The 14,287-nt window shown below is 50.7% G+C and overlaps 1 protein-coding gene across 3 annotated transcripts in view; it reads left to right on the plus strand.

The window, feature by feature from the left end:
* Positions 1-7,753: 7,753 nt before the first annotated feature.
* LOC144141331 (insulin-like) overlaps positions 7,754-14,287 on the plus strand; it is a 34,407-nt gene continuing 27,873 nt past the window's right edge. The window contains exon 1 of one of the 3 annotated variants that reach the window (XM_077672906.1): positions 7,754-7,949. The gene's annotated coding sequence lies outside the window, so the exon portion shown is untranslated. The remainder of the gene's footprint in view (positions 7,950-14,287) is intronic. The other 2 variants (XM_077672907.1, XM_077672909.1) reach the window with 2 other exon arrangements.

A 14,287-nucleotide genomic window follows, 5' to 3' on the forward strand; every position in this document is an offset into this window, starting at 1 on the left:
GCCATCAATTCTTATAACAGACAAAGAATGTGTTTATCTGTGCAACTCGTTGCGATCGTAGCGATTTCTTGATATGTTATGGTGTTGCTGTTTTAATCCTGTACCATTCGATTGTCGCGTGTTCACCGGTATTTAACTTCTGTAAAAAGTGACCTTCATGTTTGATCTTGGGCGAGATGAACGTGAGATGTTGAGCGTGATATGTTGAAAGTATATATTTCTGTTTCTTTTCAGTAAACAAATAGTTTCTTTTCAGTAAACAAATAGTTGCGAGTTAGTGCCGTGTCGTTTCTGTTTTCTACTTCTGGCCCTGTTGTGTGAGCGTTTCCTCCTTCAAGATTTAAAGAAAACCTTATACGACTTCAGTTTTGCGGGCGCAAGAAGTGCCTGGAGGACGAAACCTAAACTAGCCGCTGCACGCCCCGCGTGTGACCGAATGCGCAAGCGATATAGCCGGTGCACCGCTGTAGTAAAGCATAAAAAAGTACGGAAGAGCGATTGGCGCAAGAAATAATTTCACGAATTTCCAGTGTGGCGGCACATGCCAAGCAAAAGAAATGATCTAAAAAGGCGCGCTATTTAAACATACGAGCGACGACGTACATGTACGTCATTGAGTGTTTTGAAGGTGCTTGCAGGGGACGTACTATTATGAGCAATATGAAAGGGAACACAGGAACGCGTGGCAAACAGCCTCAGACCCAGCTATCAGTGATACGCAGCGGCCGCCGTCGGAAACAAAGTGGAAAGGGAGACGCTGTTCTAACAACTGTTCCCATTCCCGCCGTGCGTCTTATCGGCTTTCGGACGATACTATATCATCGGTGAAATGACGTAAGCTGCAGCTTTTTATAAATCCCAGCGTGGTGGGAGTGCCAACAGTTAGTGGAAGAGCGCCCTCCCTTCCCCCTCTGTTTTTCACAGCGCCATCCGCGTATCGCTCCGAGCCTGTTTCGAGGCTGTTTGCCACGCGTTCCTGTGTTCCCTTTCATATTGCTCATAATAGTACATGTACTTCATTGACCCTGAAAGGGTTAAGAAGGCAGGCACATACTTACCCAGGGGGACTGGCCATACCGGTAAAGATTACGGTTGCGCAAGCTGTTCCGCGTGCAAAAGTATCTAACAGCATACAAATCACGTAGCGACTTATATAAAAACAAAGATCGGTATAGCACCTCCTTCAGTTCATTCCAGGCTACTGTGGGTAGACCACGGAAAGTAACGACGCCAAAAGAACAACCAGAATAAGAAGAACACAAAGCAGTCGTGCATGTCGTTGTGCAGTAATACAAAGTGCGGTTAAGTACATTTCACTTGTCTCATGATTTCGCTGTTTAAAGAGCCACGTATGAGAATTCAGGGGACGTCGCATGGGTAATCGTTGCGGGTGTCGTTTGCGGGTGCAGCTTAGTAGTCCAAGCACCTTCACAGCGTGGATTGGAGCCACGTTTTTTTTTTCCTAATCGCTCTGCGTAGTTTATGGAAAACGCGAATGCTGCGTAGACATGCTGAGCCTACGGTCTGCCAAATGATCCTTAATCTTAAAGGAGTACTGACACGAAATTTCAAAGCTGAGATAACTATGTAAAACGTTTCCTTTTTATCAGGAGATATCTCCCAGCAAGTTTCAACAGCAACCGTTCAGCGAAACATATTTAAAATCCATTTTAATCTTCGCCCGCACGAGAAAGCCCAGAGCGGGCCGACGTGACATCATCTGCTACGTGCCCCAAACTGCCGACGTCGGAGCTCCCGTGACGAAGCTGACGCGCTGGCTGTGGTTGGCGCGCGCTGCTCGGGCGTGTGTACACGTCATGGTTTTGGGACTGACGTTATGCTGCCCGGGCCTGTGGGGACGGCGAAAACCTCGGCCGGTCTGGGCGCGCGCGTGCGCTCGCTCGCGCGCGCTTCCAGAGAGGCAGCGATACGGCAAGAATGGTGACGTCATGTTATACATGCTGTCATGGCGGCCGCTCGGCGTTTTTCAGTCGAAACCGAAACTGGCACGAATAAACGACGCCGTAAATGAATGTTTACGCTGCGCTCGACCGTCTAATCTGTCATTCTATGATTAGTGGGCTGGTAGGCACGCATAGCAGCGAAAAAAACGTAACATAAAAATTTCGTGTCAGTACTCCTTTAAGAATGCCTACGACCAAAATGATTCTCGCCCTGACTGGAATCCCTGCTTATTAGTTGATCACTGTTACCCCGGTTTTCGTTTAGTTGTGTTTTTAATCTTGTATGCGACCCATGTGTAGTTGTAAATATGTGTCGTAAATATAATTTCCTACACTAGGCTTGTAGAGAAATAAATTTCACGTGGAAAACGAAAAAATGTCCTTAGTGGCCAAGCGGTAGAATCGTGGGTTTCGAGAAAAATTCGAACAGCAACGCCTGAAATTTTTCCCGAGACCCGCGATTTTTTTCTGTAGTTTTCTCTTAGCTCAATTCTGGGCATTGCTTTTGTAAATAAAGGCGCTTTGGCGTCTTATAAGTCGGTTTAGACGCGAAGCGCGGCATGTGAACGCGTCGAATGGAGTAGCTGCATCGCACCCGAACGGCCGGGATATAACCTAAGCCAGTGTGGGCCTACGGCACCTTTTGTACTTAAGTTATACTTTTTTTCTTTTGGTAACATCGTACCGTGCCTTCTGTTGTTTGTGAAAATCGCCCAATAAAGTAAACTGAAGAGTCGTGTACCAGCAGTTATCGTTTCTACAACACAAAGCGTGGGTTGGATCCGAAGTGCCGAGGAGACAATCTATTCTTCGCATCCGCGGTGCGATATTCACGCGCGCAAGCACTGCAGTACAAAGATTCGTCGCGCATCGCTAAAGTGCCCGATGCAAATTACACGCCAGCGTGTGCAAAATCCATTAGGCGGAGACAAAGGAGATTCAAATGGACTCAGCAAGACTGGGGGAGGGGGTGTGCTTAATCACGGTTTTCAGCGTACGTACCTCCATTGCAGACATGTGGTTGTACTTTACAATAAAGTGTTGCACGGAAGCCCGTTTGGTCGGGGTTTGTATCGTGGTTGTACTTTGAGACAAACAAAAAACCCCGCCTCGAAGAATAGTACTAAAATGCTGCATGTAAGGCAGTCGATTGCGGGGAGGCGCAGCTATTTAGTTCTTTTTTACTTATCTAATTTAGGCGAAGCTTACACAGTTATATGTATTCTTAACAGGAACTCCTAGGCTCCACGTGTCTTAGAAGCGCGAGGCGTTGAAAAACGAACGATCCGGCGTGCATCGCGATTACCACGCGGTCACCGCCAAAGTCGCGCGCCGTTCAAAACATGATTTGCGGGGCGGTCGTGTGCGGGCCTCTATTTGTTTGTTTGTTGTCGGCGTGTTTGCTTGCTCTTATTTGCTTTCTCACTTGCTGCCGACAAGCTGCCGCTGTCCGTTGTTACTTTGGCTGCTCCAAGGACGTGCTCGAAAAGTGGCGGGCATACGTTCCCCGCCACTCAATACACCTGAGAGAACCCCCCTCGAACTAAGTGGAAGTACCGGACATGCCGTGCGAGTGTTCGGGGCTTTCGGCGCCTGTCTTCCTGTCTTCTGCCGAACATCAAGACCCTCCAGGAGTGGGCACCACCTCCTGTGGGCAGGGCTCACCCAAGAGGCACTGTACCATGGGGATACACAAGAGCATGTAGATACCCTCACCTCCTTTACCACTTTCTCCATCCCTGACGAGACATTGAGTCACTGCTCCAGAATAAAAAAACGTAATAATAATACTGACTTCTCCTATCACGTCGTAATGGGAGGCCGCTTATACGTGGTATTCATTGAAAAGTTTAGCGGTCAATTTCTTCGCTTGGCAACACTGGAAACGGCCACGCACATGGCCGCCGTACCACGGACATGGCGCGGCCTGTGCGCCCGCACGCTGAATAAAAACACCGGTCTGCGTCGTCTGCTCCATTTCAACCCGATTCTCAGCGGCGGTGCCATCAGCGACATTATTAGTCGCACTCACGTTGGAGTCGAGGCATTACTTTGCGTTCTGTGGGGCAGAGTTTGGAACGTCCAACACAAATCATGTGCTTAGCACGGACAAGTGCCGCCACCACCGCGGAGCTCGACGTAACCAGTGACGGCGCACTGCATGCCTGCATGCGTACCTCGCCAGTAAATACAAGCTATAGCGCGCACTCGCGAGAATAAAGAGCAGGAAGAACACCTCTATTGCCCGAGCAGGCATGGATGCCCTGGTAGGAAAGGAGAGGAACACGGAGGAAAAAATAGAAAATATTTCATGGTTCAGGGTTCAATCACTTGAATTAATGTTTTTGATTCCGTGAATATATAGTTCGTAGATTTCGAGAGGAGAGAGGTGCTCAAGAACGTTTATGACAGGAGTCGGTCCGGGTTATCGCACCAACTTGTACCGACCACTGGTTAGTGAATATTCAAATATTTTCTCCATCGCTGAAGAGTCCGCTGGAACGCGTTGCAAATGCGCGAAAACAACTTCTGTATCCAGACAAGCCTTGTGGGAGTGGAGCCTTCTTACAGTTCGCCATGCGCCGTCCCGGACGCTGCCGCTCTTTCAACGAGCAGGAGCTGATCGCGAAGGCGCGAGCTGGACAGCGCCGTCTCCCACTGTTCGGGAAGGGGTGAAGTGGCACACCAGCACATCTGGGCTCATTACTACAAGGATAATGTGCCCCAGTGTTCCTGACTGCGCATCGGGCTTCGTGTTGGTTTGGGACCATCAGGTGCACCAGTGTTGGGGGGGGGGAGTCGAGCGTGGTCTCTTGAGTTAGTTTGGGGTGGGGCTGCGGAAGTGCTCGCAAATTTACGAGGGTGTGAAGTTCAGCACGTTGGTGAACCACTCTTGGAGACGTAGCGCAAAAGAAACAAGTGGAAAATAAATATAAATAAACCAAAGGACAAGAAGAGGCGAAGACTAGCGCTAACTTCCGGCAAACTTTATTTCAGATAGCCCGCATCGAACGGCGAACAAATGGGTGAAAGAAACCACTTAAAGACATGCATGAACACTTGTATAGGCGCAGGAATCTGGGCATTTTTTTTCACTAGGCCCGGTGGAGGGAACGCTGACGCAGTCGGGCCGCAGTCTGAAAATCTCCTCCGTCCAGATTATTTGGCGTGTTATCTCTCCCCTATCGTGAGGCTTTTTGGAATATGGGGATGGCAGCCACGCGTGCCGCAATGCAAGACCAAGAAACCGTCGCGAGCGTTTTTGGCGTCGCAGTCATGTGGCCGGAGCCTATCATTAATACAGCGGCCAGTTTGCCCTACACACTATACTTATCACATGAGATACATTTGTCTGACAAACAATATTTTCGGCACAAAGAAGGAAGGTATTTTTGTGCTCCTTAGGACATGCTGGATTCGCATTTGTGTCTGAAACTTTGGTTTCAGACGAAAATGAACCGAAAGGGCAAACCGGCCGCTATAATAATGATAGGCTCCTGCAACATGCCTGTGTCGCCAAATACGGTCTTGACGGTTTCTTGGCCTTGCATTGCGGCACATGTGGCTGTCATCCACTTTTTCGAAAAAGCCTCACGACAGGGAAGGCCAAAAGAGGGATTACACGCGGAATAATCGAGGCGCAGAAGACTTTCAGATTGCGGACTGGCTGCGTCAGCACCCCTTCCATAGGGCTGAGCGAAAAATAAAAAGGCAAGATTCCTGCGCGCATTTAAAGCATGATAAGTGGTCTTTAAACGGTTTCTTCCGTGCGTTTGTTCGTCGATGTAAACTTTGTCGGAAGTTATCGCCCGTCTCTTCTGCAGGTCCTTTGGTTCTTCTTCTGAGTCTGCAATGTCCTGATAGGTCGTGGGTTCAGGACAGTCCTCCGCATCCAGGTTGACGAAACCTCTGGCTTTGAGGTGGGCTTGATCACTGACCTTCACGCCGGCCACCCCACCTGGTGGCTCGCTTGGCAGTATGCCATCGGAGCCACCCAGCCTGCGGATAAGGTCGACGAGAAAAAGGACGAGAATGTGTGCGGCGACGGAGCTCGGCAAACAGCACAGTGAAGAGCGTGCACAAAGTGTGTGATGTCTTGCGGATGACGCTCAAAGGAAATCAAATTTGCTCACCTGCCTGGTGGCTCAGCGACTAAGGCCTGCTGAGCCCGAGGACATTGCGGGTACCACGGCGGGCGCTGTTCTGGTGGAGGCCAAAAGCGAAAACGTCCGTGTGACGAGATTTGGGCACACCTTGGAGATCCCCTGCAGGTAGTCCAAATTAATCCCGAGCCACGGCGCGCATCCTTCCACCTAACAATGAAATAAAGCTTGCTCGTATCTTTCCCCTGAACGATGCGTCACCTCTGTGTCGTGTACTGAAATGCTTCGGTCATGCATCTCCACGGAGTAAAATGGCTCGTTATATTGATTCGAAATTGCGAAAGCATGGACCGGAAAAACCGGTGTTGTGAGCTGCGGGTGGCCCCAATGTTTTCCAAGCGCCTTCAACTAACGAAAAAGTCATGGCAGTAACGGTAAACTGAAATGCAGTAATCCCTCGTTATAACGAAGCCAGCGGGACGGCCAAACATTTTGTTATAAGCCATGTTTCGATATAAGCGACAACTCGAGAAAAGCTGAAGCATTTGAGCTTTAATTGCGCCACAGCTGTGAGGAATCAAAGCACAATGTATTCAATGAACCAAAACTTTATTCAGGTGCAAAAAATGCAGTGAGCTTTGGCTGTTTAAAGTTCCTGCTGGGCACGAGCAACCCCCTAGGCCTGCTCCAATTTGTCCGCATGATGCTGCGGTCGCCGCACATAGAAGTGGCAGTGGCAGGGGCCACTTTTATATGGGGTGTGCGGGCTTCACAAAACGCTACGAGACTTTCCCGCTGGAAAGCGCCGCAGACGCAGTGGCTCGAGTGGGAGGTTGTTGTGTCTGTTAAAAACACGGTTAACCGCTCATTGTGGGTACTCAGCGCAATCATGAAAACCGGCGGGTTTTCATGATTATGGGCTTTGTATTATCACTGGGCTATTTTTTCCCGAGGTAAGTAGTCGTTACGTTTGCGATACAAGATTCTTTTTTGGCGCCCTGTTGTCGACGACACTGCTGATTATATGGAAGGGGCGCCGGCGTTTGCGCACCGTCGCGTCCACGCCATTGACCAGTGTCTAGGAGCAAAATTCAATGGCCCTAATACCCATTTGAACCGTTTGTCTAAAGTCGGATGGGGTGAATCGAGCATGACCGGCTCGAGAAAATCGCCGGGGAAAGACCAGCTTGCGTTGACCCGCCATGTTGGAAGCATAACTCGCCGCTGGGTGGCCGCCGATCGGCGACGCCTCCGCTCGCCACTTCGCTCTAAGCGGGTCAAGCTCTTCGTGCGCTTCGAGTAATGCGACCTAAAATGCATGTGTTTGGGTTGGGACCAGAAGAAATTTCGAATGAAGCGATATTTCGAGTAAAGTGATTTCGTTATAACGAGGGATTGTACTGAGTTTTATTTTCACTAGCATATCTATTTATATGTCGTTATGTTCCGAATAGTATCATATCTTTTCTGTGAAATATCTGATAACCTCGTAGCAATTTTTGCGAGCTAAGCGTTAAATTACATTGCATTTTGCAAAACCTTCACGCCCATACGTCGCTAATGGCTCGCGTAAAATTACAGGGCAACTGCGCCGAAAATTTGCCAAGTCGCGAATAGGGCTATGCGCCCCTAGAGAGCAGCTAGGGAATCTAGGGAAGGCTGGGCGGCTCCCTAGCCTGTGACGTCATCGGCGCGTCCCCTGGCAACTAATCCGTCAGCTTGTCGGTGGTTCAGTCGCGACGGCGTGAGCGGGGGCAGCCGGGTGCGTGTATAAAAAGCGCGCAGTTCGAGCCACGTGCACTACCGAACGAGCCCGGGTTCCCCCGCAGTCGCGACCCGAACTCAACCACCCTTCCTACCAACACCCAAGCGGCCGAAAAAGGTGAGGGGCTTGTGCACCACGAGCGGCTTCTGCTGGATTCACGTTGTCCGACGTAATTGGCTAGGACGTGTTTGCGCAGCGCACATGCGAGGCGAACGGTATTGAAGTAGTTGGTAATAATTAAAAGCCCGACCTGTTCATTGCATGCAAAACACACTTTTGTTGAATAACTGTGAGTTTAACAGAAAGACGATTTGATTTAACGTGCGATGGAGGAGAAAAGCGAAAGCGCCCGTGTCTTGAGATATCAGAGCATGTTAGCGGTCATTAGGTGATCAAAAGTACCCCGGAGCCCTCCACTACGGCGTGCGTAATAGCCCGCGAAAGCCCACAATCAATCACTTCAACGCGTCTTTTTGGGCTTCATTTCAACGAGTGCTGGGATCTAAAATCTAACGCGCTGCAGCTCCGACCTGTCCGAGAGTGCCATTGACCAACACATACATCCGCCAACCGGCGTAGCTTGTTGATTCCGCGTAACCACTGATAAGTTGGCCGTGATTAACACGCGTTTCGAACTGCCACGAAGAAATCTGATGTGTAAAGAACCTGCTCGCGTGAGTCTGTTATCGTTCTCCCGAAATTCCACTTGCAGATATTTTTATCGGCGACACACTCGCAATCTTTACGGAGCGGAACGTGTTAACGAGTGAATTGGAGAGCAAAACAGATTCCCGATACTCTTATCGACGAAGTTCTCGCCGTCTTTGCGCGCCGCAGAACAAGGATGCGCGACGCAACGGCAACTCGCTGTGTTCGTTGTTCCCGCTGATCGGGGCGATCGACGTGATTACGAGGAGGAGCGATAAGCAGTCCCAGCTGTTAGTGATTCAACATTCTGGACGTCGCCGCTGCTTGCATTTCAGTTAATCAGCACCAGTGCATCTCTTCCCCCGCTGGGCTGTTTCTGCACCTGCGAGCAGTCAGTGGCGCCGGGAAGCCTGCGTTCTCAAGTACCGCGTGAACACTGGTCTTAGAAAACCCGCACGATCGAGAAAGCGAGGCAGGAAATTCGTGTTGTGGGCGGCGATGTCGTGTTTCTGGTTGCATCTTTCAGGAAGAGGCTTCCTGCCCACACGGCAGGATTGTGCACAGTGCCCGTGTACGCGCGCTCTGAGCGCTGTTGGCAGCTCTGACTTCTCCGAGCTATCACGTGGAACGAATATGGGACTTTGGAAAAAAGAGCTCATCATCTCTGCAGTCGAAATTACGCGCGAATCGGAATCGTACGTACCAACGAGACAATAGTCTCGTGTGCGCCCCGTTCCTAATCGGTGCAGGTGTTAGTGCGCTTCTTCTCTCAGCACTGTAGAGTAATGCAAGACGCCAGCATGGTTGCCTCTCAGCTCTGTCGCCAAGCACACACAGGAGCTTCATCATTATTCGTGCGCGTTTTGTATCAGCGCTTGTCCGCAACTTTTTTATTGGCTGCGTCTAATCTCACGGCGGCAGTGAGAATCACGTCCGGGAAATTCTCACGGCACTTTCTATAAGAGCTGACTGGCCTCAAATTTGCCGAATTATTTTAAGTGCCCCGAGCCTAACGTAACCTAACCAAACGCGTCATAACCCACCCAAATTTAGCCGAACTGCAACAAATCTAACCCAGCCCAACGGCACAGAACACGACCTACATTGAACTTAACTCAACGCATTCGAGAAGTACTGTGCTTCGATTTCTTGATATAGGAAAAACCAGAGTAAAAAAAAGCATTAACAAAGTCACGATGACCGAAGAATTCGGATAGCAAAAAAGAAAAAAAAAACAGTGCAATGTCGGACTCGAGCCTGAGCCTTCTCGTTTGAAACCAAATACCACAGCGCTACAGGGGCAGCTGCAAACACGGATTTTTAAGGAATATTTATCCCATAGAATCTCCGGGTAGCGTTCTTAGCCGATGAGAGGCGACCACCGTGAGAAATTTCTGACGGTAATTCTCACGTTTGCCGTGATAATAGACACTACCATTTTTATTTGCATTCGTGAGTCCAACCATTCATTCACTACAGCGCGTATTTGGTTAAAATAAATTATTTCCATATTTTTAAACAAAGCAAATGAATTTTCGCACACGTCAAAACTAGCAAACCAAAGCAACTCCTAGAATCCGCTGCATCGAATAGTTGAGTGTGCGCCCTCAGTGCGAACGCCACCATTAAGTTGACTCATTTAAAGCTGAAAAACGCCCAGCAAGACGTAGGATGCATAGAATGAATGAAATACAGGCTCCGTTTCCCTGTACGTCGTAATTCGACTTTCCCACGATGACCATGGTCGACCCGGCGCGGTGTGGTCGCTAAAGGACGGCGCCGAAAAACCCTCTGCAATTCCCGAAGGACGTGCTGTGTGTCCCATGGACGCGAACGAAGGGCATTCCGTCCAGCCGAGGAACGTCGCACGCAGCTCTGTGCGGGCGCTGCGAAGCTACATCGCCACAGCATACGGCGTTGCGAAGCTATCACCACGTGTCTCAAACGTTGCGAAGGAAGGGGGGGGGGGGGGGTCTGCACTGCTTGCCATGCAGCACGTGTTCGATAGGTTTTTTAGTAGCACAAACGACGGTTCCCCGCTTGCGATGCACAGACTTCGACTTGAGGCCTACGGTAAGCTATGGCCGTTACTGCCCCTTCAGTGTGAAGCAGACACAGTCAGTGGCAAAGTTACGCAGCGTCCAATCCGTCGCTCTTTCACTTTCGTGCATCATAACGAAGGGTGAGGCCCTCGGGCCACACTTTGTCTTCGTGAGTGGCGGCGATTTGTCCGCAAGGTGTATACGCCTCGCCGCTTGCCCTCCAGCGCTATTAATCCGGCACTTGAGGCGACATAATCGCGGCTGCCCTCGAGCTCTGCCCCAGTGTCCGGCTCTAATGGTGTCCCGCGCAACCTCTCCGCGACCACCACCTCTCCGTATATATTGAGGTGGAGCCGGTGGGGGTGGTAAAGAGCGTTTGTTGAGGCAATGGGTGTCGCCCTAGTACTAATAGCGGTGGAGTCCCTTATCGGATGTCACCGCCGATCGAGCACGCTGGACCAGGGACTTTCGGGCAGCCGAGCAAGAGCAGGGCCGCCTGCCAGTCCTCTCGGACAGGGTGGCGCTTAGGAGAGGGTAGGAATTAATTATACCATGTGGTAGGTGTCGGCCACCTCCTCACAGTCCTGCCAGAGGTCAGAGAAGGCCGAATCGAAATTGTCGCCTGACAGCTACGCAAACACGTTCTTGCGGGCCGGTTATTCTTCTCGTGTCCGTTTACTCATGTTGTCAGTGACATCTCGTGGAGATTTCGGGCCCGAGCATGCCAGAATGAACTGGACGCGCGCTTGGTGAGATAAACACAGCCCTTCCTGTCGCAGTTTGCCGTCTCGAGCCAAAATGGCCTTATCTGCTGCAACGCCGAGGCGTGTTCCTCGATATGGACTACAACCAAAACAAGCCACTCGGAGAAGCGTGGCCTTTCCTTGGCGTTATTTCGAGCCCCTCGCAGAGGGACGGCATATTTTCTCCTGCGGCGAAAGGTCGCAACAAGGAACACTGGCCCGTGTCTGATACGGGGCCGCGATCAGTGGCGCCAATTAACTTTTTTCTCTCACAGGAACGTGATTGTGATTTCAGTGGGCGTGCTCAACCGGGATGCCGAACCACGTGGAATACGCTTTGTCGTGCCGGGGAAGGAAGTTGGAGGTGAAACTTCCGGCGTGACTGCATACATTTAAAGGGGCCCTAAATAGGCTTCAGAAGGTCGCTGTTCCAAGCGCGCAATGCGTCTTCCATTCCACTGAACGGGACGGGACAGGTTCCATTCTGAACGGGAACGACATACGCCATCCGGACCGAGCAGCCACCGCAGCGCCGGCACTTCCGAATATGACCGTCTACCACCGGCCACTCGCGAAAGACAGCCAGGACTCTGATCGCGCCCTCGGGCAGGCGCGTTTATTTGGACGAAAAAAGGCGTTTTTGGTGCATTTATACGTGAAATAGACCAGTTTTTCGAATTTAGCGGGAAGAAAACTATCAATTAATGCCCCCAACAAAATATTTTTCAACAGCTCTTCAGCAGCTCTTCAAGCAGAGGCGTGATGTACCGCCGAGGGAAGCCAATGGCTGCGCGTCACTCAGAGGCCTTGTCCGCTTTCTCAAAGCGGTCTTGCTTGGGCTGGTGAACTCGCACAGTGCCTTTGAGGCGCGAAGAAATGGCGAAAGCTCCAAAATTTAATGCTGGCCCTTTTTAATGAACGATAACTTGGCTAATCTTCAACGCTTGTAAACAATTTTTGCGGGAGGACGTTCCTCGGATTGTACAGCGACTAAACACGTAAAATCGCAATTTTTGAAACCGTGTTTACGGCCCCTTTAAGGATATTCTGGCCGTCGAGAAAACACCCGCCTGTATTTCACATGGAAGGAGTCGGCGCAAAAATGCACGGTTCTTTCTCTGTCCGAGAATGGCCCGCAGTCCATACCTGTGGCGTAAAATAATGGATCGTTTGGGAGCTGGTCAAGGTCAGTGCGTTATATTCAACAATTGCAATCGGGTGATAAAGAGTGTCGATATCATCGTTTCACAAAAAAGGAGGATTTAGATTTCGTATTAGTACCGCGACGCCTGAGACCTCGGGTGGAGTTTGTAGCGAATACCTTCCGGCGGTTAGTAGAAGGCCAGAAGAGTGGCTCGAGACCAGTGGCGGCGCTGCCACACCGCCCCGAGCGAGCCCGGTGCGCCTCGCGGCATAACGACCAGCCTTCCCGGCGTAATCGAAGGCAGTGGCGGATACCGGGGTCTTCAGCGTATCGGCCGGCTACGGTCGGTGGGTGAGGCCTGCGGGCGCATGCCCAGTCGCGTCCCGCTACCCGCCGACCGTAGCGTGCGCTAAAACTCCCTCTCCTCTGAACTAGCATTTCAAGCCTACACTCTGTCGTGCCCCCATCCATTCCGTACCTCCCCCCTCTTTCTGCTAACACCGACGCTGGATACAACTCGTGAAACTTCTTCGGTTGGAAAAGTGGAGTTCCCGGTAACTCGATGGCCAGCCCGTCAGTGCTGACGCACATTCCCCGCAATGCGGCTTGCCTCGGTTAATTGGACACGGCTTACGCGGCGCAAAGAGCGTCGTTTGAGGCTCCTCTGCGCGAGCAGCATTTCACGTGTCGCCCATGTGAATACGCTCAACGCAGGCTGCATCTATCCCCATGGAAAGTTGGCCGGGCTAGTTTTGGTGCAAAAAAAGATGCCGACTCAGAATAGAAAATGGCTGTGTCTCGACGTCCACCGACGTTTTGCAAAAAAATGCCGGGTCTACCTGGCGTAAAGCAAGGTAACCTGACCTAAAACAAGTTAAATAACTTCACATGACCTAACGAAGTTAAACACAGGAAACTAACGTAAGCCATGAAAATTAAGTTTAATTTATTCTTGAAAAAAAAAGAATATTTAGACAAGTTTGGTTGTCGAAACGATGGCTCCAGCGACTTTTTTTGACACTTTGTCGTAATATTTTATGGTTACGAGGATAACCACCCTCAGTGTAGTACAAAGTGCACGCATTTATTCCCTAAAGCAGACAAACCTAGCGACAGACACGCAGCTCTCGCATAGACCCATGTACGTTGTGATGTTATCGGCAGGATCTGCGGACCTTCGGTGGTGTCGCGAGATCTTCGTGTGAGACGGACCACGGCAGAAATGCGTCAGACGGTTTGTGCCACGCGAAAATCAAGGAACGGGAAAAAAAAACCGACTCTCACAGTTTCTTCTCTGAGGCCGCAGACTTGGCGGGTGCCCGCAGCGGTGAACGAGAGCAGGCACTGTGACTGCGGCAGAAGAGACGGGGGACGAGATCGTTGCCCCGTTTCCGCAGGCTGTGCTTGCTGAGTGGCAGTGGCGTCGGCCTCGTTGGTTGGTTGGATCCTTAAATCATGGCGCATACCCACGCGGGGGATTGGCAAAGAAGCTGCCTGTAATGATTAGGATGTGACCCGGTTTATTTTAGAGCGAGAAAGAAAAAGTGAAATACGAGAAAAAGATTGAGAGAAGACAAAGACAAAGAAATCTTTGGTGAAAGGGGATTGTCAGGAAAAAAATTACGAATGAATACACAGCTGTCTAGCAGGGCATCCGGCCTGCCGCCGCAACAAAGGAGTGAAAAGCCATCACAATATCTCTGTGGCAAACTCCTAGGACGGAGGAGGAGGAGGAGGCGTGAAACTTTATTTTTGATCAGAATAAAAGAGTTAGGGCCTGTGGCCCTCCGCACAGGTGCAGTCCCTATTCCGGGACCCCATTGGTCAAGGCCGCCACTCTCGCCCGTCGAACTAGAGACCTTTGAGACTCCAGCCCCG

The sequence above is a fragment of the Haemaphysalis longicornis genome, unplaced genomic scaffold (genome assembly GCF_048455015.1).
Source record: "Haemaphysalis longicornis isolate Haplotype H1 unplaced genomic scaffold, Haemaphysalis longicornis Haplotype H1 scaffold_6, whole genome shotgun sequence".
Classification (NCBI taxonomy): domain Eukaryota; kingdom Metazoa; phylum Arthropoda; class Arachnida; order Ixodida; family Ixodidae; genus Haemaphysalis; species Haemaphysalis longicornis.